This window comes from Suncus etruscus, chromosome 1, assembly GCF_024139225.1.
Source record: "Suncus etruscus isolate mSunEtr1 chromosome 1, mSunEtr1.pri.cur, whole genome shotgun sequence".
Lineage (NCBI taxonomy): Eukaryota > Metazoa > Chordata > Mammalia > Eulipotyphla > Soricidae > Suncus > Suncus etruscus.
This window is the reverse complement of record NC_064848.1, coordinates 107392804-107418092: the sequence shown is the minus strand read 5'-3', so window position 1 is coordinate 107418092 and position 25289 is coordinate 107392804. Positions and strand designations below refer to the sequence as shown.

General features: G+C 32.6%; 1 non-coding gene across 1 annotated transcript; it reads left to right on the top strand.

The window, feature by feature from the left end:
* The first annotated feature begins 1341 nt into the window (after nt 1-1341).
* LOC126032402 (small nucleolar RNA SNORA51) lies at nt 1342-1470 on the top strand. Its single transcript, XR_007503861.1, has one exon. It is a non-coding gene; the product is annotated as a small nucleolar RNA SNORA51 (small nucleolar RNA).
* Nucleotides 1471-25289: the final 23819 nt, after the last annotated feature.

Genomic DNA, 25289 nt, shown 5'->3' with positions numbered 1-25289 from the left:
AGGTGTAACCCCAAAACCAAAATAATAATAATAATAATAATAAGATTTCTGCAATCATTTATATTTTTAAAATGGATATCCTGGAATTTTACAATGAACTCAATTTTTATCACATATAAATAGCTTCTGAAAGTTTGATTCATAATTCTGTGGGGTAATATTTGCATATGATGTCTAGCCTCATTGTCTAATGCCAATGGAGACCTTCAATTTGTTGAGTTTAATTTTGTTATGAAATATATGATGTCTTTCATTTATACCTGTCCTGAGAAAAACTACTGAAGAAAAAAAAAAAGCAGGTCTGGATTCAAATCAAAGAATAACCAGGAGACAATTTACATAAAAAAAGTTTTGTTTATTTTACTTTTTTCTAAGATTAGGTTTATATTTACTATTTGTTAATTTGACTTTATTATAAAAAGGAATTTCTTATTTTCCTTTGTGACATAGTATTATTTTACTTATTGTAGTATCTATGGAATATGCTTAGTATTAAAATATCTATGGAATATTACTCGATATTTTACTCTTGATGATTCACTAATTTTCTTTTTTATAAATATTAAAACATATTTTACACATGGCAGTATTTTCTGTTTGAAACTAAAAGATGTGATTTTAGTCACAAAACTGAAGAGTTGATTTTTGTTAGGATTTCTTGTTTGTTTTCTGTTTTCTGGGCCACATTTTGCAGCTCTCTAATTATTCCTGCCTCTCCACTCAGAAATCACTTCTGGCAGGCTCATGGGGCCATAAAGGGTACCAGGGATCCAGCACCGTTTGGCCTAGGAAAAGCAAACGCCCTACCCACTGTTCTATCGCTTCTGTCACATGTAAGAATTTCTTAATTAGGGTTCTACAGAGAGTTTTTAAAAACATCTACAGTTGAATATAATATTGATTTTACATATTATACATTAGTCTGATAAGAAACACTGCAATTGTATGAATTGCACCTCAACCCCAATTAAAAATATCATGTGCATTTCATATGAGATATTGGTGGCTTTGTCATTTTGCTTCTAAAGTGCCACATGAGTTATATATGCAAATATCTTTATTGGATGTCTTTTGTCGATTAGAATTCATTAGCTGCTCTGTATATTTTTAGGATGAATATTTTTGTGACTACACTTCTTTATCTAACGTTGAAAAAGTGTCTTCCAATATTAATGATAAAAATATTAATTTTAATTCATATTAATTTTAATGTATTAATCTTAATGACATTGAATTTATCTTTAGGCCTTATATTTAATAATTTAACTCAAGCACAAATTATTAGCAATTTAGATTTGAGAATATTCTTTTTTTGTATAATATTTTTTAAATTATGGAACTAGCCTCCCAATTTTTACCACAGGCTGTGTTCTTTACACTGTATAGTAAGAGGAGGTACAGTAAATGCACCCCATATACACCTCAACCCAGGCCCTTTGCATGGCCTGTATTGTGAATTGGGGGACAAAAAATAAATTATGGAACTAGATAATTTAGAATAACAATATATTTTAACCACGTAGAATTGTATGTTAGGTCTTATACCTCATTTAGAGTTTTAATTTGAAATATTTGCCTTATTTCTTAAAAATTGTATTGCCAAAAAATAATGGAAAATATAAAAGGAATATTTCTTTTTTATGACACAAATTTCAGTATAGATGAAGATTTTTTTGCTAGGTAAATTTTAGATCTGCCACTTTGTGTAGCAATAAACTACTTCTTTATTTTAGGATCTAAAATTACTTAAGATCTAAAATTTCAAAATTATTAGAATGGGGTCTGAGCTGGTTTCATGGACTTTGCTTTCTCATTCATAAAGTTTCCTTTATATTTCCTCTAGGATTCTACACCTCCTTATTATTTGGGGTAGTATAACTTTTCTCTTAGAGTGCAACTGCTCTGGCCCCATTGGAATCTTGCTTTGCAATTGGAAAATAATTAGGAATATTTAGGAATGGGGATTAGTAACATTTCTAAGATGTCATTAAGATCTTTAAATGTTTGCCATGCAACTTTATTACTTTTCTCAATATGAACTCTTATTACTTAAATTACTTTTTGTTGAATGTTCTATTATATTTTGCTTCAAAGCATTTTTCATTGCATTTTTTCAACATAATTGAATATGTATTGTGCTTTTTACTCAAACAGTAGAAGGTTCCTGTGCCATACAGCTGATGAAAAGAAATCTAGTCATATTTAGTAGATTATTTTATAAGTACTAACATGAAGATAGTATATAATAATATTTTCAATACACTTACAGAAGTATGTTTCTTCAGTCATCTTAAAATAATCTGATGCTTTTTTATAACTGCCTGCTCTCAGTTATACAAGGCCATCATAGATGCCATTTTCTTCTCTTACACAATAAACGAATTAAAATATAAAATATTTAAGGTTACTTCTTTTTATGTAAAATCTTTATTTTAGCACCATAATTACAAGCATGGTTGTAGGTGGTTTTAGTCATAAACAGAACACCCCCCTTCACCAGTGCAGATTCCTACTACTAATGCACCCCTTCCACCACCCCCACCTGTATTCGAAACAGGCATTCTACTTCTCTCACTCATTAACATTGTCATGCTAGTTGTTAGTGTAGTTATTTTCCTAACAGCACTCTTTGTGGTGAGCTTCATATTATGGACCTGTCCTTCCGGCCCTTAAGAATACTTCTCATTGATGCAATATTTAAGAAGATAAGTGTATATATTATGTAGGAAAGTGTGCATTATAAATAATGCATAAACAAGAAAGCCTATATAACATACAAAGTATAATAAAAAACATTTTCTACAGTTCTTGAGAGTAAACTTGAAGTCACAGGTTGGTAATCATTTCCAGACAGCATTAATTGGTTTTCTTCTTTTAGCAAGCATAATATTGTTGCCAAGTGAAGTATATAAATTACAGTGCCACTCAACTACAAATCTAAAAATTCTTTCACATGTCACTTTAGAATTTATATTCTGTTATATTTTATTATAAACATTCTGCATTTTGCTTTGTTAATCAAGGATTTGGATGATAGAAATCTATGTGTTAATATATTCTATTTTTCCTTCATGGTTTTTTCCAACTAAAATGATCTCTCCCACTGGAGAAAGATTCAGTGGAAAATATTGACTCTGAATAGGTAGGTTTATGTAGATCTGAAATGGGAAATAACATATTCTAATTGTTTGAAAGATGTTATAACATCTTGCAAATAATTGAAGTGATGACTTGGACCTATGTAAGACTTAATAAGACGATATTATTTAAATATATATTTGCAAAATATGAGACCGCTGTTTTCATATCTTAGGTTGGGGTTTTGGTACTAAGAACTTTTTTACTAAGAACATCTTTTACTGGGGCCAAAGTGGTGGTGCAAGTGGTAGGATATTTGCCTTGCACACGCTAACCTAGGACTAACTGCTATTGAATCACCCAGCGTCCCATATAGTTCCCCAAGCCAGGAGCAATTTCTGAGCGCATAGCCAGGAGTAACCCCTGAGTGTCACCAGGTGTGGCCCAAAAACACAAACAAAAAACTTTTTCACTTTATTTTTTACAATAAAATGATAAATTTTAGAGCCCATGCAAACTATTTGATTAAATACTTCAAAACTTTTGTCTTAATGAATCTTCAGAATAAGCCAGAATATTTTGTTTGCAAAAATTATTTGAAGAACAAATAGCAAATCAGATCTTAAAAACTTAATAAAGTTTTTACTTTCCTATTATCTAAAAAAATTGTGATAATTAACATATTTACAATAAATATTGGTGTAAAATATCACAGTGCAGTCTCACAAATGGTATTATATGTTCATTTTGATTAAACTAACACTTATTCCTCACAGCTAAATTATAATGAAGTACAAATGGCTTCCTTTACATCTGAAGTTCTTATCTAAATGTACTATATTTTCTAAATATTTTTGACTAGAATTTTTGTCTTATTTGATAACTTATATCTATTTTCTACCTATAATTGTAGCCTTATATCCTTTTATAATTTAATTATTTTATTCACATTGTCTATATAAATCTATTAATTTGGACATTAGATAAGGGATAGTTCTTACTTTGTTTACATGCATAGCAATTATATAATTTATTGAAACTAGGCCTTTGTGGTGTCACAATTGACAAAATCATGATTCATATTTTTGTGGACCATTACTGTATTTTCTCTTGTGTTCTTTTGTCTGCATGTCTTCCATACACTCATACAACAGATCTTAATCATTTTATATTATATTCTTATTTGGTGTAGAGATCTCTCCCCACTTTAGTATATTTTGTGCATCAATGTATTAAAATATATTCTATTTTAATAGGATTCTAATTTTGCTTGTTTTGGATCGTACCTGGCAAGGCTTAGGGTCTACTACTGCTAGTTCAATACTGAGGAGTCATTCCTCACAGAGCTTAGGAGGTCATGCACCATTGAGTATCCTACCAAGCCTTTTTTATGCAAAAACTTTAGTTTTTTAGCTTTAGTTCACTGAACTCTTTCTAGAGCCAAAATTTTAGTTTTTAAAAATTACAGGATCTATGTTCTTTTGATATTATTACTCAGATTGTGAAAATGTGCCTTCTCATTTTTAATTAATCAGATTCCTCAACATTTTACTGATTTGTTTGTTTGTTTTTGGGCCACACCTGGTGACGCTCAGGGGTTACTTTTGGCTATGTGCTCAGAAATCGCTCCTGGTTTGGGGAACCATATGGGAAGCTGGGAGATCAAACCATGGTCCATCCTAGGGTAGCATGTGCAAGGCAGACGCTCTACGTCTTGTGCCACTGATCTGACCCCTGATTTATTTGATTTTTTATACAATCACTGTGAAATAAAAAAGGTACTTATTTTTAGTTTCAAGCATACAATTATTTGACATCAACCCCTCACCGGTGTTCTTTTCCCTCCACCAATGCCCAACCCATTTGCTTCCTACAAATCCATTTATACATGTAGTGCTTTTTAAATAAACAAACAAACATATTTGCACTGAGAGTCCAGCCTTTTGGAAAACAATATAGACATATCTAAAAAAAAAAAACTTTAGAATTTAGCTTCCATTTGATTCAGCAATTCCATTTCTTGGAATATATAACAGTAGCCCCAAAACAAAATTGAAAACCTACATTTGCACCATTATTTCCTTGCAACAATATCTACAATAGTGAAATTAAGAAACAACTTGAGTTTTATTGTCACTTATTACTTTCAAATATTTAGTCTTTTATATGTTTAGTTTATATATTCTTGATTTTAGCTATTTCACTTTTTGAATTTTTCTTGTTCTTTTACTCTCTTCATGTACATGCCATTTTAAATAAAATATAAAAATTATTTTCATGGAGATGGCACATGGAAATGTTGAAATGGGAAGTGAAAAGCAAAATGATGGTGGAGATCAAACTGAGTGCCTTAAATATACCTGACATGCCCTCTAGCTTTTGTGCTATATGTCTGGATCTATAGATAAGTTTTTAAGTGAGTGATTAAAAATTACTTATATTAACATGTGTAAGAAACTGTTAAATCATATTAATTGAAAATATACCTTTCAATTTCATTTAATTGCATCTCTCATTGTTGCCACATTTTATTAACTTGCTCAAAATACTTTCTATTGCTTTATATTCTAAATTATAGGAAATATTCTTATTACCCACTTGGTTTGGATTCTTACATAATTATTTATGGTCAGGTAAAAATGCTCCTCATGATTTTATTTATTAATATATGCATAGTCTTGCTTTACCATATCACATGTGATCAAATTTATGGATGTTCACATTTTTTTAAAATAATATTTAGTACTTGTGACGATATGTCTACAAAACCTTAGGTCAATAAGGCCAAATTTAAATTTCAGTTATTTTATTTTTAACTTCTAGAATAATGATGTATTAACATATATTATATATTACCTTTAGAGTTGCCAATATCTTGATCAATTTCAAACTTGGTTTATTTTAGAATATAATAGAATTTGCAATAATTTTGTAATTATTGTGGCTCAAACTTTTGTTGCTTCTTAACTATTGTATCTTATTTTTTGTGTTTTATTTATACTTAATAATATGGTATTTATTGAAATAAAATTGTTAGAGAACCCTGAGAGATTATACAGGGGTTGGGGTACATGCCTTGCATGTAGTCCACCAAAGTGCTCTCTCTACAGCACTTTTTCCATCGAACATCACCATGTTCACCCTGGAGGTGCTTGCTTGTCACAGGGGTGGCCTGGGCAATCATCCACACTGTAAGGCTGATAAAGTGCTGCATCCTTGGGAACTTGCATTGAACCACTGGCCCCTTTGGCTGAAAATTGTCCAAAGGGACCCCAGCTTCTATGAATACCACTTGGGAGGTTTCACCTATTACCCTCCCACAGAGAAATTTTTAATGTTTGCAAGTCATAAGGGAGCATTTCCAATCCTATAAGACTTTAATCCCATTTATTGTTTTTTTTGGATCAAGAATATTAAATTCTGTATTAGGATAATTTTATGTAAGTAATACAAAACTTCTTAGTGTGAACTGAAGCATCAGGAGGAATTTTTTAATAACATTTTCAACAAACAGACATTTTACTTTTTGTTTTTATTTTATTGGTTTTAGGGCCACACTGGGCAGAGCTCAAGACTTATTTCTGGTTATGCACTCAGTAATCATTTCTGTTGGTCTGTAGGACTATATCGGGAGTCAGAGATGGAACCCAGGATAGGTTCAAACTATTGGCCTACATTTATACTATCTCTCTAGCTGCAAAAATTAAGCATTCAATTTGTGTCTTTCATTCTATTAGCTTTTTCATGTACAAAAATATTATAGTAATGATAGAGAGGACAAGGATATGAATACCTATTAGGCTATTTAAACTATACCTATTTAACATAAAATTACATATTCCACACATGTTAAATTTACCACATCATTGATTTTTATCTTGTCTTCCATGTGCATGAACCACATGTATGCAGCATTGTGAGTCTATATTTTCTGCAATAAAGTCATTATATTCAGGAATCATACAAACTTCTTGTATTTATGATCAATTCAGCTCATGATTTTTTTTTTTTCGTTTTTGGATCACACCCGGCAGCGCTCAGGGGTTACTACTGGCTCTATGCTCAGAAAACGCTCCTGGCGGGCTCGGGGACCATATGGGATGCCAGAATTAGAACCACCGACTTTCTGCATGAAAGGCAAACTCCTTACCTCCATACTATCTCTCCGGCCCCTCAGTTCATAATTTAACAATTTTCATATCTATTTAGCTTTTTTGTTCTTCACAAAGACCTATTCTCAAGCTTCATTATTCTTCTCAACATTTCCCATAATGTTATATTATTTTCTAAGAGTAGTTAGTTCTATACTATCTTTTTGGGAAAACATTACTCCTTTATTTTGCTCTTATTACAATATTATCTGCTCTTTAAAAACTTCAAAGCTATTAAATATGAAATAAATTGTGAACTAGCCTATGAAAATATATTGAAAATATATTTAAAAATGATAACTAATAGCTATTTTTATTATAGAAACTGTTGTATTTAAGCAACCATTTAATTGATGTCTTTCACTGCCAAAATAAAAGAATTAACTCCTATGAGAGTTCCCAAATACTGTCTATTTTTATGACTAATTTCAAGTATTTTAGAATTATGTTTCATCACTAAGTACTTACTGTAGTTGATGTTGTTTTTATGGAAGAAGTTGGCTGCATTGTGGTCCAAGGAAATACATGAATTATGACTGTTGTAGTGGTTGACATCTGACTAGCTTTATTACCACCTAATTCATCAGTTACTTCAATAAGTAGCTGGAAAGTCATATGGTCTTGAATCCCTTGAAATTCATTATACTGAAAATTCTTAGTGATGGCCAGAGAAGGAAGATCATTACTTAGTCTCCATAGTGTGAATTGATTATTTGCATTTCCTGAGAACAATGAAGTAATAAAATAGAAATAAAAATACATTAAATATTATTTCATTCATTATAACTACTTCCTAAAATATTTCATGGCAATATGCTTCCATTGGTTTCAAAATATATCTGATAGGTATTTTTGAAAATAGCATAGAAATAACTTATTTAGATGAAGATGTCTTACCGGCAACAATTGAATAGCTCAGTTGTTCCTGTGGAGAATCTTTGTCTGAGCAATTGAGATGAATAAAAGGAATCTTAGTAGTGGAATAAATCTTAGCTTCCAAATGTGGTGGATTACATACAGGAGGTTCATCATTAATATTCTGTAATACAATAGTATTATGTATTAAGATTATCTCTTTAAAATCCTGTAATCACTGTCATGTTTGTATCTAGTTTTATTGCTCAAAATTTCACCTTTACAATATTATCCAACGATATCTTTTGAACCATATTAATTATTTTACATTTATGAATATATTTAGTGTTTCAGCACAGAAACTTGGTTTTGTGGGTTTACTATCAGAATAGTGCAGATTTTACTTTTCTTTTAGTTTTTTGAAAAACAATAACTGTCATTGTATATTGTGTATGTAATATTGCCAGGATAGAGATTCATGACATTGATGGCATTGACTAATTTAATTAAAAATTACATTCTAGGGGCTGGAGAGATAGCACAGTGGTGTTTGCCTTGCAAGCAGCCGACCCAGGACCTACGGTGGATAGTTCGAATCCTGGCATCCCATAAGGTCCCCCGTGCCTGCCAGGAGCTATTTCTGAGCAGATAGCTAGGAGTGATCCCTGAGCACTGCTGGGTGTGGCCCAAACCCCCCCCCCAAATTACATTCTAAGAGTAATATCGTGAACTTTTATCATTTTCATTTAATATACTTTACATAAAGTATCCCTCACAGATATCTCACTGTATAAGGATAAGTCTATTTTATTTTTTAACAGCTTTACTAGTTTGAAATGCTTATTTTTATTGAATTCAAATTTTTTGGTCTAAAAATTCAACCAATGTTGGTGTTTGTTCTGAAGAAACTTAAAATTATGTAATATATGTGGTTACATTTCAAATTTGTGGAACAATTTCAGAAATTAGATGAAAAGGATAAACTTTTTCTTGGCAATTTTTATTTGGACTCTCTTTGATTATGTAATCTATGATTAAAAATGATAGGTTCACCATTCTCCTTACTGAATAACACATCAACTAACACCTTTAAAAATTATTTAATCATTTTGGGTATTTATTTATGATAACTTACAAGTTCATCATCTTTTAACCTTACTTTCTAGCACTATAACTTTCAACTATCTTTTTACATAATCATTATATTTCTGAATTTGGTAAGATGTTTGAAGTAGAATTTTTTTTTAACATTGTTCTGACCAGGCTTTAATCTAGCACTTAACATTGAGCATGGGGTCTCTGCCAAATTTGAATCATCAACTCATATTTCTGGGGTGCTATTTCAATGATTTGGCATTTAATATATTTTGCCAGTGTTGGTTGTCAGAATTAATTTTGGCAAAATACTGTCATTATTTTGACAAACTAAATCTCCAATTGCAGGATAATGTAGCATATTCACTTCTCAAAATGTTCTCAATTAAAATATTAGAAGTGTAACATTGGATTATGGAGATTTGATCAATACAATGTCTTCAATAGAGATTTTAAAATGTTTCATTGTTTACACATTTCAAAATAAGAATGATTAAATTTAAAAAATTCTATGGATAATCAATAGATCTTTGACAAAAAAAAATAGGTGCTTCAACTCTTAACTTGAAACTCAAAAATGTGAATTATCATTACTCAGATTACTGGTGTTCATACTTATTAACTCAAATTTTAATAATTATAAAAACTTGGCCAATTTATATAAAAAGTTTTCCCAAACCTGTTTCCAATTTAATAAATAGAGGCTAAAATTATCTTTAAGACATAAGTAAGTCATTTTAATTCAAAATTTTTCTTATTTTTTACTAAATTTTTATTCTTAGTACAGAAAGTAATATTATTAAGAATAAATTACTATCTTTGGTTTAGGTTCTGGAGAAAGTATAGATTTTCTTTAATTGTAGATATGCATCCATGTAAAATATACACAAAATAATTATGTATTATTTTCAAGATATAATCTATTTTCCGAATATGAACTACAGTTAAATTTCAAATGAAAATAAAATTAAGCTTAAAGATACCCTAATAGTGAGAGCCTTCGTATACAAGAGAGTGTCAAATAGTTCATAATATCTTAAATAGTAGAGTACATATAAAATAACAAAGCAAAGAACTGAATCTCCATTAATATATTATGAGCAAGGATTTATCTCCCAAAATATTTAGAGAATGTAAACATGTTTAGAGAAGATGTGAATTTTAAATTAGAATTTATAATGACCACCTAATATTCATGTTAATGTGTGGTTCTCATGTAGAAAAAAATGAGATTGCATATTATAAAAAAATTTAGTATCTTGCTTCTTATAACTGAGAAAGTAACCAATCACAAAAAGTGCCAAAGGATGGATTTTGAATCTACATACTACCAATGATATCACATAAAATTTAACCCCTATATATTTGCATACACAAAGTTGAAAAATTTTTTTCAAACAGAGCAAGGTGATTTTAAAAATATTTCTTTTCAGGCCTGGAGAGATAGCACAGCAGCGTTTGCCTTGCAAGCAGCAGATCCAGGACCAAAGGTGGTTGGTTCGAATCCCGGTGTCCCATATGGTCCCCCTTGCATGCCAGGAGCTATTTCTGAGCAGACAGCCAAGAGTAACCCCTGAGCACCATCGGGTGTGGCCCAAAAACAAACAAACAAAATATTTCTTTTCATAAAATAATTTTTCTGTTTTCCTTCCCTTCATTGTTGCAGTGATCCTGAGTGAAACATGCTTTCCAGTGGTGCTCAGACACTTAGTTGTGGTGTTTGCAAGGAGTCACTAAGCTTTAAGTTTTGCTGAAGGTTATTGCCCTTCAGTAGTCATTCTTGCACAAAGGCTAACCCAGGGTCATTTAGTGCAGTTTTAGGCTCATGCACATTCAGGGAGAAGTGTTCTATATTGTCACATGTGGTTGCCAGAAATTCAGTTTTTAGATAAATGCTCTAACCTATTTTTTTAAGTGTTCCACATTAAGTACTGTACACCTTTCATTATGGTGCTCATATACAACTCACCATAATACAGCCAGAAATTTCTTGTGGCTCTAGGAACCACAGACAGCAGAGTAATCAGGTTCTAAGAGAAGAGTTGCCAGAATTCAGCTTTGATCATATAGTGTCACAGGGGTAAAACAGCTTTACATTTGTATGTGGCACTTAAGCCATTGATTTATCCTTCAATTCAATAATATTTTAAATAAAACATTTCAAGGACAATTTCATCTATGTAATGAGGAAAATGTTATACATGTTTATTATAGTTAGACATTACTCATTTGAAGTAATACATAGATTATTTACAGTAATTGGCGAATTGGTTGGATTATATACTTTGCATATATGTGAGCCATGAGTTTGACCCCCATGTATTTAGAAACAAAAAATATTAGTTAAGCCTTGTATGGTAATGTTTAGAAGAGATAGTTGGAAATACTGTATAGATGTAGTAAGAGGCACAAAGTATATACAGTTATGCCAAATTTTCACAGAAATATTTGTGGTATGTTCACATATTGAAATAATCAAACAAAAACATGCTTAGAAACAATTTATATCTCAGACATCATTAAGTTTCCTGCATTGTAAAGCACCATGTGAAATTTTAGAGCAGAGCTACTCAAACTTCTATATACTCTTATCAGTTCCTTCCACTTATTTTTATATATCAAAAAAAAGAAATTTCATTACATATATAAATACACATAATATGTATGTTTTATAAGTTCTAGGCTAAAATCTTCAAAAATTTTAAATTCTTTAATTAAAAGTGGGAATGAGGGGATGATATTCACTTAAAGACAGAAAAGACTCTTCTTGTGTTTATAAAATTAAGCAGAGGTCTATATAAAATTTATTACAATTATGGGTAAGATATCCTATAAGAGATCATCTTTTTAACAGAGCATAAAAGAAAATTTGAAAGGAGAATATTATTGGTAGTAGATGGGGTATAGTAATTTATAGCAAATAACTGTCAAGCTCCTAAACCAGATAGCACGTAGTATCATCTTACTTTAATATATGTTCTATACTAAATAAAAGTCCAAGTCCAAATGTAATAACTGTATTTTATATATAATTATATATAGAAATATAATCTTCACAAATGAAGGGAAACAAAAGCTGAACAACAAGGAATAAATAATTTTTCCCATATACTTGAGTATATTCATGTTTTTCCAGTGCCCAAAGAAACCTTGGAATTAATGTTTTCACAAAGAGAATGGGAGAAAACATTTGAGATTGAATAAAGCAAGGGGTTAAAATTCATAAGGCTGTGCATACAGAGACAGAATTTATGAAAGTATACATTTGTGTAGTAGTAAGATTACATACATTCTAGCCACCAGAAAAAAAGTCTTTCTGTTGAGTGGGTTCTTGAATGGAAATCAAAAGTTATTTGAAATAAATAAAAATCTCACAATATGTTTTTACTGAAATGGAGCTCAAATTTATTCATTTATTAATTTCAAAGTAATCATAGTGAAATTATTTAAGTAAAATTTTATCTACAGTGTGTACATTTGTAAATTCTAATGAAAAAAATAAAAATAATCTTAAAAGTTTTTCAACTCAGTGAATCACAGACTTTCTAATTAGAAGTAGACCCGCAAAGTCCAAGTTCACAAAAATTTTTTTTTCAAAAAATACATAAAAATTACCTTGTGGGGCCGGGCGATGGCACTGGAGGTAAGGTGCCTGCCTTGCCTGCGCTAGCCTAGGATGGACCGCGGTTCGATCCCCCGGCGTCCCATATGGTCCCCCAAGAAGCCAGGAGCAACTTCTGAGCGCATAGCCAGGAGTAACCCCTGAGCGTCACAGGGTGTGGCCCAAAAACCAAAAAAAAAAAAAAAAATTTACCTTGTAATAAAATAAAATAGGCAGAGTTACAATAAAATCAAACATATTTAGACCAGAAAATTAAAACAGATTTTTTCAACTTGACGAAGATGTGAAGGACCTATATAAAGAAAACTATAAAGCCCTGCTCCAAGAAATAAGAGAGGACACACAGAAATGGAAACACATACCCTGCTCATGGATTGGCAGGATTAACATGATTAAAATGGCAAAACTCCCCAAAGCATTATTCAGATTTAATGTGATCCCTCTAAAGACACCCGTGACATACTTCAAAGAAGTGGATCAAACACTTATGAAGTTCATCTGGAACAATAAACATCCTCGAATAGCTAAAGCACTCCTAGGGAAAAGGAATATGGGAGGCATTACTTTCCCCAGCTTTAAACTGTACTACAAAGCAATAGTTATCAAAACAGCATGTTATTGGAATAAAGATAGACCCTCAGATCAGTGGAATAGCTTGAGTTCTCAGACAATGTTCCCCAGACATACAACCACATAATTTTTGACAAAGAAGCAAGAAATCCTAAGTGGAGCAGGGAAAACCTATTCAACAAGTGGTGTTGTCAGAACTGGTTAGCCACCTGCAAAAAAGTGAACATAGACCCCCAGTTAACATCATGTACAAAGGTAAAATCCAAATGGATTAAAGACCTTGATATCAGACCTGATACCATAAGGTATATAGAACAACACGTAGGTAAAACACTCCATGACATTGAGACTAAAGGCATCTTCAAGGAGAAAACTGCACTTTCCAAACAAGTGGAAGCAAAGATAAACAGATACGAATACATTAAGCTGAGAAGCTTCTGCACCTCAAAAGAAATAATGCCCAGGATACAAGAGCCACCCACTAAGTGGGAGAAGCTATTCACCCAATATCCATCAGATAAGGGGCCAATCTCCAAAATATAAAAGAAAAAAAAAAAACATCTAATCCAATTCAAAAAATGGGGAGAAGAAATAAACAGATACTTTGACAAAGAAGAAAGTACAAAAGGCACATGAAAAAATGCTCCTCATCACTAATCATCAGGGAGATGCAAATCAAAACAACTGAGATACCATCTCACACTACAGAGATTGGCACACATCACAAAGAATGAGAACAATCAGTGCTGGCGGGGATGTAGAGAGAAAGGAACTCTTATCCACTGCTGGTGGGAATGCCATCTAGTCCAACCTCTATGGAAAAAGATATGGAGATTCCTCCAAAATCTGGAAATTGAGTTCCCTTTCGACCCAGCTATTCCACTCCAAGGGATATACCCTAGGAACACAAAAATACAATATAAAAATTCTTTCCTCACACCTATATTTATTGCAGCACTATTCACAATAGCCAGGCTCTGGAAACAACCAAGATGCCCTTCAGGGCCTGGAGAGATAGCACAGTGGTGTTTGCCTTGCAAGCAGCCAATCCAGGACCTAAGGTGGTTGGTTCAAATCCCAGTGTCCCATATGGTCCCCTGTGCCTGCCAGGAGCTATTTCTGAACAGACAGCCAGGAGTAACCCCTGAGCACCGCCGGGTGTGACCCAAAAACCAAAAAAAAAAAAAAAAAAAAAAAAAAAAGATGCCCTTCAACAGATGAATGGCTAAAGAAACTGTGGTACATGTGCACAATGGGATATTATGCAGCTGTCAGGAGAGACTAAGTCATGAAATTTTCCTATACATGGATGTGCATGAAATCTATCACGCTGAGTAAAGTAAGTCAGAGAGAGATAGACGCAGAATAGTTTCACTCATCTATGGGTTTTAATAGACATAAAAATCATTTTTGCTACAATCCTGAGACAATGAGAGGAGGGCTGGAACTTCCAGCTCACTTCATGAAGCTCACCACAAAGAGTGGTAGTGCAGTTATAGAAATAACTACACTGAGAACTACCATAACCATGTGAATGAATGAGGGAACTGGAAAGCCTGTCTAGAGTACAGGTGGGGGTGGGGTGGGATGGAGGGAGATTTGGGACATTGGTGGTGGGAATGTTGCACTGGTGAAGGGGGGGTGTTCTTTTCATGACTGAAACCTAATCACAATCATATTTGTAATCAAGATGTTTAAATAAAGATATTATAAAAATAAATAAAATAGCCTTGTAAAATAAAATAGTCAGAAAGTTACAATAAAATCAAATATATTTAGACCAGAAAATTAAAACAGAGGTTATGGTGCTTTTCATTTTGCCTTACATGTTGTTGACTAAGGTTCAAGAACTTGATCCACAAGGTCCCTTGAACTTTACCAGGAGCAATGTGTGTACTATACAGTATGTCCTCAACCAACCATCCCCTTCCCTCAAACAGATATTAGAATAAAAATAGTCCTTAGAAGGTAGTAAGATAGCATGGGAATAAGGCTCTTGCCTGCACAGAACACACTAGCGTGATGCCAGTTTCAAAGAGCATGTCTAGTTAGTGATATGTGAACACAGCACCAGGAGCAAGCCTTGAGCTCCACCATACCAACTTCCCTAATCCCCCAAATAATAAAAATGCATAAATAGAATATAATGAATTGTTTAGAGATCATAAATCTAAAGCAAATTATTTGGCCTTATGAAAGTTGATAAAATGTCATTATTCCTTTCAAAAATTCTGAGATGATTTCTTTAAAAGAAATAAAAACTGAGGATACTAAATGAGAAAAATTGGGAATAGACTATGGGAGTGTGGTGGATGATCTTGATATGTTGGCAAATGAACAAGTGTAGCAACTTTGCAAGCATAAAGAACACTTTCATAGAGCCAGATAGATGGTAGAGTGACTAAGATGCTTGCTTTGCATATGATTTCAGATTAGATCCCCAGTATAGTATATAGTCCTTGAAAAATGACAGGACTGATTCCTGAGTACAGCTAGAAATAAACCCTCTGAAAGTTGCTGAATGTGTCTCTACTCCCCACTCAAAAAAAAAAATAGCAATAAGCAAAACAAAGAAAAACACAATTTGATTTTTATATAATATTTTAAACTATGCAATAAAATATTTTAATATGACAATGAAAACCAGGTAAATCTTTTTAGGAAACATATCTGTTATAGTCTTAAGCACATTACTGAAAGGTTTTTTTCTCTTCACAATACAAAATTAAAGGATTCCACATAGATATATGCATCTACTTTATCCCTATATATTCATATAATTGTTGAAATTGCTACTCTCCTACATTTCTACTTAAATATAATCATCCAAATATATAACTTTAAAAATCTATAAAAACAGTGATTTCCCTAAATTTTTTTTTTGTTTGTTTGTTTGTTTTTGTAACCCAGTGGTTACTCCTGGCTATTGGCTCAGAAATAGCTTCTGGCCTGGGGGACCATATAGGATGCCGGAGGATTGAACAGTGGTCCGTCCTAGGTTAACGCATGCCAGGCAAATGCTTGTGCCACCACTCTGCCCCAGCATATTGAAAGTAATTTTTCCTAATTGCAAATGTAATGCCTTAAAATGATATGAGAAGTCAAATTTTCCCCCTTAAATTTTATCATTTCAATTAGGACCTAAAATTGGTTACTAGCCTTTAACTCACATAGTGGGATTTAAAAGTCATTCCTTTATTGTTTATATTCCTTGTTTATGGGAATAATTTTCCATATGGTACTTGGAAATTTTACAAGACAGTTTGTATTTTGGCTTTCTCCTAAAACACATGTTTTTGAGTTCTTATAATCTTATGGACCATCCTCTCTCTAGGAGAAGATGCCCTGAATTGTTTTTAATGTTATCTCTGGGGTTTACATGTGTGTAGAACTCCAACAAGAGACTGGTCTTTAATTGCTTTCACATCACTCTGAAACACTTTCCAATTGTGGGTGGGCATAGACACAGGTTTTGTTTTTTTGGGGTTGTTTTTGGTCTTTTATTTTCCCCAAACAACTTCTTTATGGAAAATAACAGAAACAAAATAGTAATAATTATGCTTCTCTTGCATGTTTTCATCGTAAGTTAAGATTTTCTGTTCTGTAAAAAGTAAAGTAGTTTGGATAAGACAACTGCACTTAAAGTAAAAGCAAACTCATATTTGACTCAAACAAATAACATAAATATAAACCAGCCCCCTCAGGCTTTGTTGCTGCATTTTGTTGTTTTATTTAAAAAATAAAAAAAGAAAATTCACTAGAAAAACCCTATGGGTATATGTATCCAATATTGTCATCCTGATGCTCAGAATCTCATGAGAAATCTCGATTTCTATAGTGAATGCAATTGTATGTCTAACACAATGCACTGATGTAAAATGGTATGATTGTTGACAGATTATATAGAAAGCAAAATAACAGTGAAGCCAACATAAGAGTATCTACTAAATCATAATCTGGAATTTACTTTGTTATGGCCTGGCAAATATCCCATGATCAAACTAGAATAAAAATAATAGAACAATTGAAGATTATCCAGCATTAATTGGTCCAAATATTTTTCTATTTCCCCAAAGTTTCAAAAGTGCCTGTCTTTGTTTCACTTTGTTTCACTATATGACCCTGCCAACATCAATATAATAATTTGGGATTTTCTTTTTTTAGGTTATTTGTTTGTTTGTTGCTTTATTTAAGAACAATGATTACAAAGTAGTTCTTAGATTGGTTTCCAGTTATAGAATGCACATCACCCTTCAATAGTGCACCCTTCCGACTAACAATATTCCCAGTTTCTCTTCCACTCCCAACACCCAGACTGTCCCTAGGACAAACCCTTTTCTTCCTCTCTCACTTTGTTTCTCACTCCCTTTCTCACTCCCTCTTTCACTCCCTCTCTAGCTGGCTCTCTCAGTCTCTCAATCAATCTACTGATCTGTCTGCCTGCCTGTCTATCTATTATCTATGTCTTTCTTGCTATTCATCATATATTTATCAGTCTATCATCTATTAATCTACTAATCATCTCCATCTATTTACTTCTCTTTCTCACTCTTTTTCTATTTCTATTTTGACACTGTGGTTTTGCATTATTGTTAATGAAAATATGTCATTTATGTCACTTTATCCCCTTTCAGCACTTCCTAGTTCTTGACTAAAGTGATCAGTTTCAGCTAACACAGTCATAGTAAACCCTGCTCTACTCTAACTGCACTCACCACTCTTTGTGGCATGCTTCCTACAATGGGCTGATTCTCATAATCCTCATCTCTGTTGTTTCTAGATATTATTACCATACTGTCTATTCTTTTCCATATAACCCATGAGTGAATGAGATTATTTTATGTTTATCACTCACCTTTTTTAAAATAATCTTTATTAAGTACCATGATTAAAAATTCTAACTTATCTAAATCAGCATGATAATCTCCCCATCCATCCATGTATAGGCTAATTTCATGGCTTAATTTTTCTTAACAGCTGCATAATATTTTATTGCCTAGATGTACCACAATTTCTTTATCCACACATCTGTTGTTGGGCACCTAAGTTGTTTCCAGATGCTGGCTATTGTAAACAGTGCTGTGATGAACATAAGAATGCAAAAGGCATACTGAAAGACTCTATCCTAGGCATCATACTAGAATTGGTGCAAAAACCAAGACTGATTAAAATTAGTGTTGGAACAGAACTTCTAGAAAAGTAAAGAAAGAATTCACTCTAGTCTCCATCTTATGACCTGTGCAAATACTGAGATCTCTAGTTACTGAAGGCCTGATTTTATCATCTACGACTGAGCAGAAAGTTTCCAGACAGCACAAAAGGACCTAGGGAAGAGAAAAAGAGCATGTACAGAGCCTATAGTTATCCCCATGACAGTATGCTTCAAGGGCTAAGAAATCCTTTATGTCTTAGGTCAAGGGAATTCCCAATATTTACTGTGCCTATGCAAAAAAAAGCACAAATTAATTTTTTTGTTGTTGTTTTTCTTTTTTGTGTGCTTTTTTCTGCTTTTATGTCAGGACCGTGGTTATTGTTTGGTTGTTGTCTTTATTGCTGTGGTGCTTTTTGAGTTCTTCTTTTTTATTTTTTTGTATGTTTATTATGCTTTTCTTCCTTTTTCCCTTTCTTTCCTTAAATTGATATTTATAGCCTCTAGAAGGACTCCTCCCATTTCTTTCTTGTTCATTTTCACCCCCCCTTTTTTTCTTTTTCTTTTTTCTTTCCTCCAAACAGAACCTCATAACATGAACCATCTTGTTTTGCCTCACAATTGAAGGGAAATAATGAAGGGTACAAAGACCAAATAGGTGTATAAATATTGAGTAGAAATAAAAAATGATCATACTTAAACTCTAAATCCAAAGCCAATGACAACAGAATTGATACCCAATCTACAACAAGCTAGACACAGAGGTGACCACTTATATTAGCAGCCAGGGTGTCTAAGGAGGGGGATATGGGATGCATGCAGGGAACAGGGGTAGAGGGAGGACAACACTGGTGGTGGGAATACCCCTGATTCAATGTCACTATGTACTTAAAAATTACTGTGAAAGATTTGTAATCCACTTAGGTCAAAATAAAAATTATTTAATTAAAAAAAGAGTGCAGAGGGCATTATAATATTGTGTTTTTGTGTTCTTAGGGTATATCCCTAGGAGTGTTATTGCTGAGTCATATGGAAGCACAATTTCTAGGGTTTAATTTTATATAAGTATCCATATTGTTTTCCTAAATAGCTAGACCATTCTACATTCTCACATGTAGTGAAAGAAAGCCTGATTATTACTGCATTTTCTAAATGAATTTTCTAAATGAGTTTCCTTCATTTTTATCATATAAACTAAGGTTCTTTTTTATACCTTTTTCCTTTTATTCATTATGCTACACTTTTATTCTAGTAAAATGTTTTCCCAAGTAATCTTCATAATAGCTTTAGAAAGTAGAAGAGAGGGACTGGAAACAGTCAACTCAGATTTGTTTCCCAGCATTCAGCATGATCCTCCAAGAACTACCAGGATTAATTCCTGAGTAATTGAGTAACTAATTCCAAGAGTAACCCCTGATCTTCACAATGTTTGCCTAAAACTCAAAAGTAGACATAAAATAACTTGGCCCTGTTTGATGAATATTGAGAGAGAGACACAATGTAGTAAAAAACATGGCTAAATTATCAATCTAATGCATGCCTAAACTGTTCTCCAGTAATGAGAGTCTGGACAATCTACAATGAGAGCTTTGAATTAAACTCCAGACCTCAGTATGGCAAGAAACAAACATTTCTTACTCAGAAATTTAGAAATAAAAAGTTATTTTATATTTTTGTTATAAGTAAAAGTACATATAATATAAAGAAATGAGCTTAGCATTTAAATGGCAATTCTTTTACCATGAGTTTTGCATATGACCTCAGCTGGGATCCCCAGTGTGGCATATTGTATCTGGAAAACTGGCCCCAACTGCTGTTCTAATAATATATTTTTTATCATTTATAACTTTAGTAGCTCTTCTTATGCTCATTTAATTTATTCCACTCCTTAAAGATCTTCTCTCACTTAAGCAGCCAGTTAGCTCTCAACCATAGATCTTTTATTCTCTCTTTCTTTTCTACTAAAATTGATAGGACCCTACTGTTACTCTCACATATGTGATTTTTATGCACTTTTAATGAAACTTATTAAAGAACAAAAATTAATTTTAATTTTATGGCTGTAAATTCTCTACTGGTTTATCAGTATTATTTCAAAGATTATCACACTTAGCCCAAAGGAGCGGTCTTGAACCCTTAGTCATGGAACAGTAACTTTTTACACACCCATACCTTCCAGGCTCCACTTCATAGTAAGCCTCATTTACTCATCAACTTGAGACTTTGGTATTATATTCACTTTCCTTAGCATGTGAAATTCTTTATTTTTCTTTTACATTTCTGCTGTCCAGTACAATACATAGGTTCTTATTTAAATTTTATATGTTTATTATTTTTCTTACTAAGAGATTTTTTGTCTTGTATTAATACTACACCAGGTGGTGCTCAGGATGTACTCTTAGCTCTGTGCTCAAGGATCACTCCTAGCAGACTCAAGAACCATATGGAATGACAGCCATATGGAAGATCAGCCACATGCAAAAGAAAAACTTTCTACCTGCTGTATTGTCATTGGTCCCTTAAGAGAGGCTTTACTCAATAATTATCAAAACAGCATGGTATTGGAATAAAGACAGACCATCAAATCATTGGAATAGGCTTGAGCACTCAGAGAATCAACCCCAGACATACAATCATTTAATTTTTGATAAAGGGACAAGAAATCCTAAATATAGCAAGGAAAGTCTCTTCAACAAGTGGTGTTGGCACAACTGGCTAGCCATTTTCAAAGAAGCTAACACCATGTTACAAGGGTAAAATCCAAATGGATTAAAGACCTTGATATTACACCAAAACCATGAGGTATATAGAACAACACATAGGTAAAACATTCTATGACATTGAGACTAAAGGCATCTTCAGGAAGGAAACAGCACTCTCCAAACAAGTGGAAGCAGAGATAAACAAATGAGAAAATATTAAGCTGAGAAGCTTCTTGGCCTCAATGGAAATAGTGCCTAGGATACAAGAACCATCCACTGATTTGGAGAAATTATTCATCTAATACCCATCATATCAGGGGCTTATTTCCAAAAATATATACGGCATTGACAGAAATTAACAAGAAAATAACATCTAATCCCATCAAAAAATAGAAAGAAGAAATGAACAGACACTTTGTCAAAGAAGAAATACAAATGGCCAAAAGGCACATGAAAAATGTTCCACATCACTAATCATCAGGGAGATGCAAATGAAAATAATTATGAGGTACCATCTTATGCCATAGAGATTGGTGCACATCACAAAGAATGAGAAAAAGTAGTGCTGGCAGGGATGTGGAGAGATAGGTACTCTTATTCACTGATAGAGAGAATGCCGTCTAGTCCAACCTTTATGGAAAGTGATATGGAGATTTCTCCAAAAACTGGACATTGAGCTCCCATACATCCTAGCTAAACCACTCCTAGGGTTATACCCTTCTTACACAAAAATACAATACATAAATTCCTTCCTTGCACCTACATTTATTGCAGCGCTATTTACAATAGCCAGATCTGAAACAACCAAGATCCCCTTCCACAGATGAATGGCTAAAGAAACTGTGGTACATATACACAATGGAGTTTTATTCAGCTCTCAGGGATAAAGGCATGAAATTTTCCTATACATGGATGCACATGTAATCTATTACGCTGAGTGAAGTAAGTCAGAGGGAGAGAGATAGACACAGAATAGTATCACTCATCTATGGTTTTATGAAATATAAAACACATTTTTGTAACAATTTTTAGAGACAATAGAGATGAGGATTGGAATGTCCAGCTCATGATAGGAGCACAATGAGTGGTGAATGTTGTTAGGGAAATAGCTACACTAACAACTAGCATGAAAATGTGAAAGACTGTCTCACATACAGGCGAGGTAGGGGTAGGGAGGTGGGAGATTTGAGGCATTATTGATGGGAATGCTGCACTGGTGAAGGGGGGTGTTCTTTATGTGACTGAAATCCAACCACAGCCATATTTGTAATCAAATTGTATAAATAAAGATACTAAAATAAAAATAAAAAAGAAACCTCAAAGTGAATTAAGTGCATGTATCATTTTGATGACATAATTCTTTCTTAAAATTTTTTCTTTTATTTTTTTTTAAAAAGAGGGTTTACCAAATAGTCTCTTCTGCCTCATCTTCTTATAATACTTCTACTCTGAATTCTCTCATTTAGCTTTAATAATAACATGCTATTATTTTTAATGGCTTGATTTAGACCAAAGTCTTTTAATTTAATCATGAAACAAGCCCTGTGCTACATAAACTGTATAGAATAAAAAGTTCAAATTAACTAAAAGCATCATAGAACTTAAAAGCCTTTAGCATTAATTCACTGGTATTGTAACTTGAAATCTGAACCTACCCTCTTCATGGAGAAAAAATTGTAAATTTGCCCAAACTTAATCTTTAAAAATATTTTGAAAATACTCTCAATACAGATTATTTAACATTAGCAGATAATGTGAAAATGAAGCAAGGTTTGACTTTGGAGAAATAGTACACCTTATGGTGCTTGCCTTGATGAAGATGATTCAGATTCCATCACTGGACACCACATACGGTTCCTGGATCACAGTTAGTAGTGCTACAGAACTATCAGTAAAGCCTGAATACAGTCAGATGTGACCCAATTGCAAGAGGAAAAGAAGAAAAATGGTCATAAGTCTCTAACAGATTCTTGTGAGACAGTATGGATATCTTCCACTTAACGGTACACTTATGTCTATTAATTATAAAAACCCAAACAAATATATACCTACACTAAATAAATGGTGTATGCAAATTTAATTATGTACCAAAATTTTAATTAACAGGTTTATTTGTTAATAAGTAATAAATTATCTCAATATTATATTTTATTTTTGTGCTCTTTAAACAACTAATAATACAAGTGTGCCCCCCCCAAAAAAGAAGCCTGAAAATGACATTCACATCTCACCTCTGAAATGACCTTTTGTATTAAAAAGATAGGCTCAGCAATTTTTGGAGAAACTAAAGAAAATTAAATGTATATATAGTTGGTGCATAAAATAGAACAAGAAATACGTGCTGCATTTACAGATCATGCAAGCATAGTCACTTTCATGATGTGTTTTTATTTCCATTATCTATAAAAACTGAGAACATTTTTGATGTTGTACATGTCAATATCTTATAAATTGTTTCTGTGTTTGGCTGAGTAGATTCAGCAATGCAATTGTTCCTGTTACTTTTTTCTCCATTTGTTAAGGTTGTTCTACATTTATTTATTTTTTTTGACAAAGGAACAATTGTTTTATTGGAGTGGCCTATAACCAATAATTCTTGAGGCCTAATCTCAGCTTAGTATGTTCTACATTTATTTATTTATTTATTTGAACACTTCAGGGATTTTATTATAAGCCTATGAGAATTTTTCAAATGCCCACTTATTTTATAACTCATTCATATTTTTTGGGTAGAGATGGTAATTGTTATCATATTATAGTGAAGCAAGCAACTGCCCTTAAAGGATCAGTAATTTGCTCAAAATTATAAACAAAAGAAATTGGTGATATTGAGTTTCATATTCAGACTATATGATTAAAGAATCTGAACTTTTAAACACCATACAATGACATAAAATATTTGGCAACACCATCATTTCTAAATATATGTGGATGTAATTTCTAGCTCTTGTGATTACTAGGCATCCAGGTTATGTATTTATATATATTTATATATATTTAATATCCATTTCTCAGGCACAAAAAATTTGGCCAATATAAATTACCCCAAAATGACATACAGTAATGCCTTGTCATATCAGATGTGTATTTCTGTACTTCCTAACTTTCTTCTAAAGGAAAAGTTGATCAAAGTCATCTTTCAAATAAGTTTTCTTATAGAATCAGATATATTTAATACAATTATTCCAAACCCTGCGTACTTATGCCTTTAGACCCAAAGTAAGCTCTGTTAAGTTTTACTGCACAGTTACCACATTAAAGCAAGGGCAAGCATGACTGACTAGTAAAAATTTTGAGGTAGGAAAAATGACTTAAATTTTACACATTCTAGAAATGAAGTAAGCATGTAGGCATGAGATAAATACCATACTAAGGTATGGAAAATAATGGATTGGGTTTGGTAATAATTTCTTCAAAAGAATAACTGAAGAGGCAGTGATGATTTGAAATGATCCTCTATGGAGATTTATCATGCTCTTTGCAGGAGACAAAAAAGCTTTCTATTTTGTATGCAAATTCTTGTCAGCGAGTACTTGATGGTACAATAAACAATGTATAGTAATTCTAGGGCTTTTTCTTTTAATCAGTAAAGAAATTTAGTTGTTTTTTACTTTCAGATTTAAGCAGAAGAATTATTAGTCTGCATTGATTTATTTACCTTGAGTTCTGAGTGTAAAAAATGTGTCTTGCACAGATAAAAGCACTTCTCTTTTTTGTTTTGTCAGGGGACAGGCCTATTTCTAATCTTGTTTTCTAATTCTTATAAGACACAAAAGTAACAGCTGACTGAAGCAACTCTGGTTATACTTAAAATGAATGGTTTTTCTCTTTTTAAACTTCATTTTGATGCCACAATGTAGCACATAAATTAGAGTTTGATAAGAAAACCTGTTGAAACATCTTATTCGGTGCATATGGGCTAAACATCATTTTTCAGTTTTCCAATGCATATTTTTCACATACTATATGAGACTCACTGTCATGGAAAAATTCAACCTGGAGGTCAGATAAATAATAAAAGGGTTAAGGCATTTGCCTGACATGCCTCTGACCCCAGCTGAATCTCA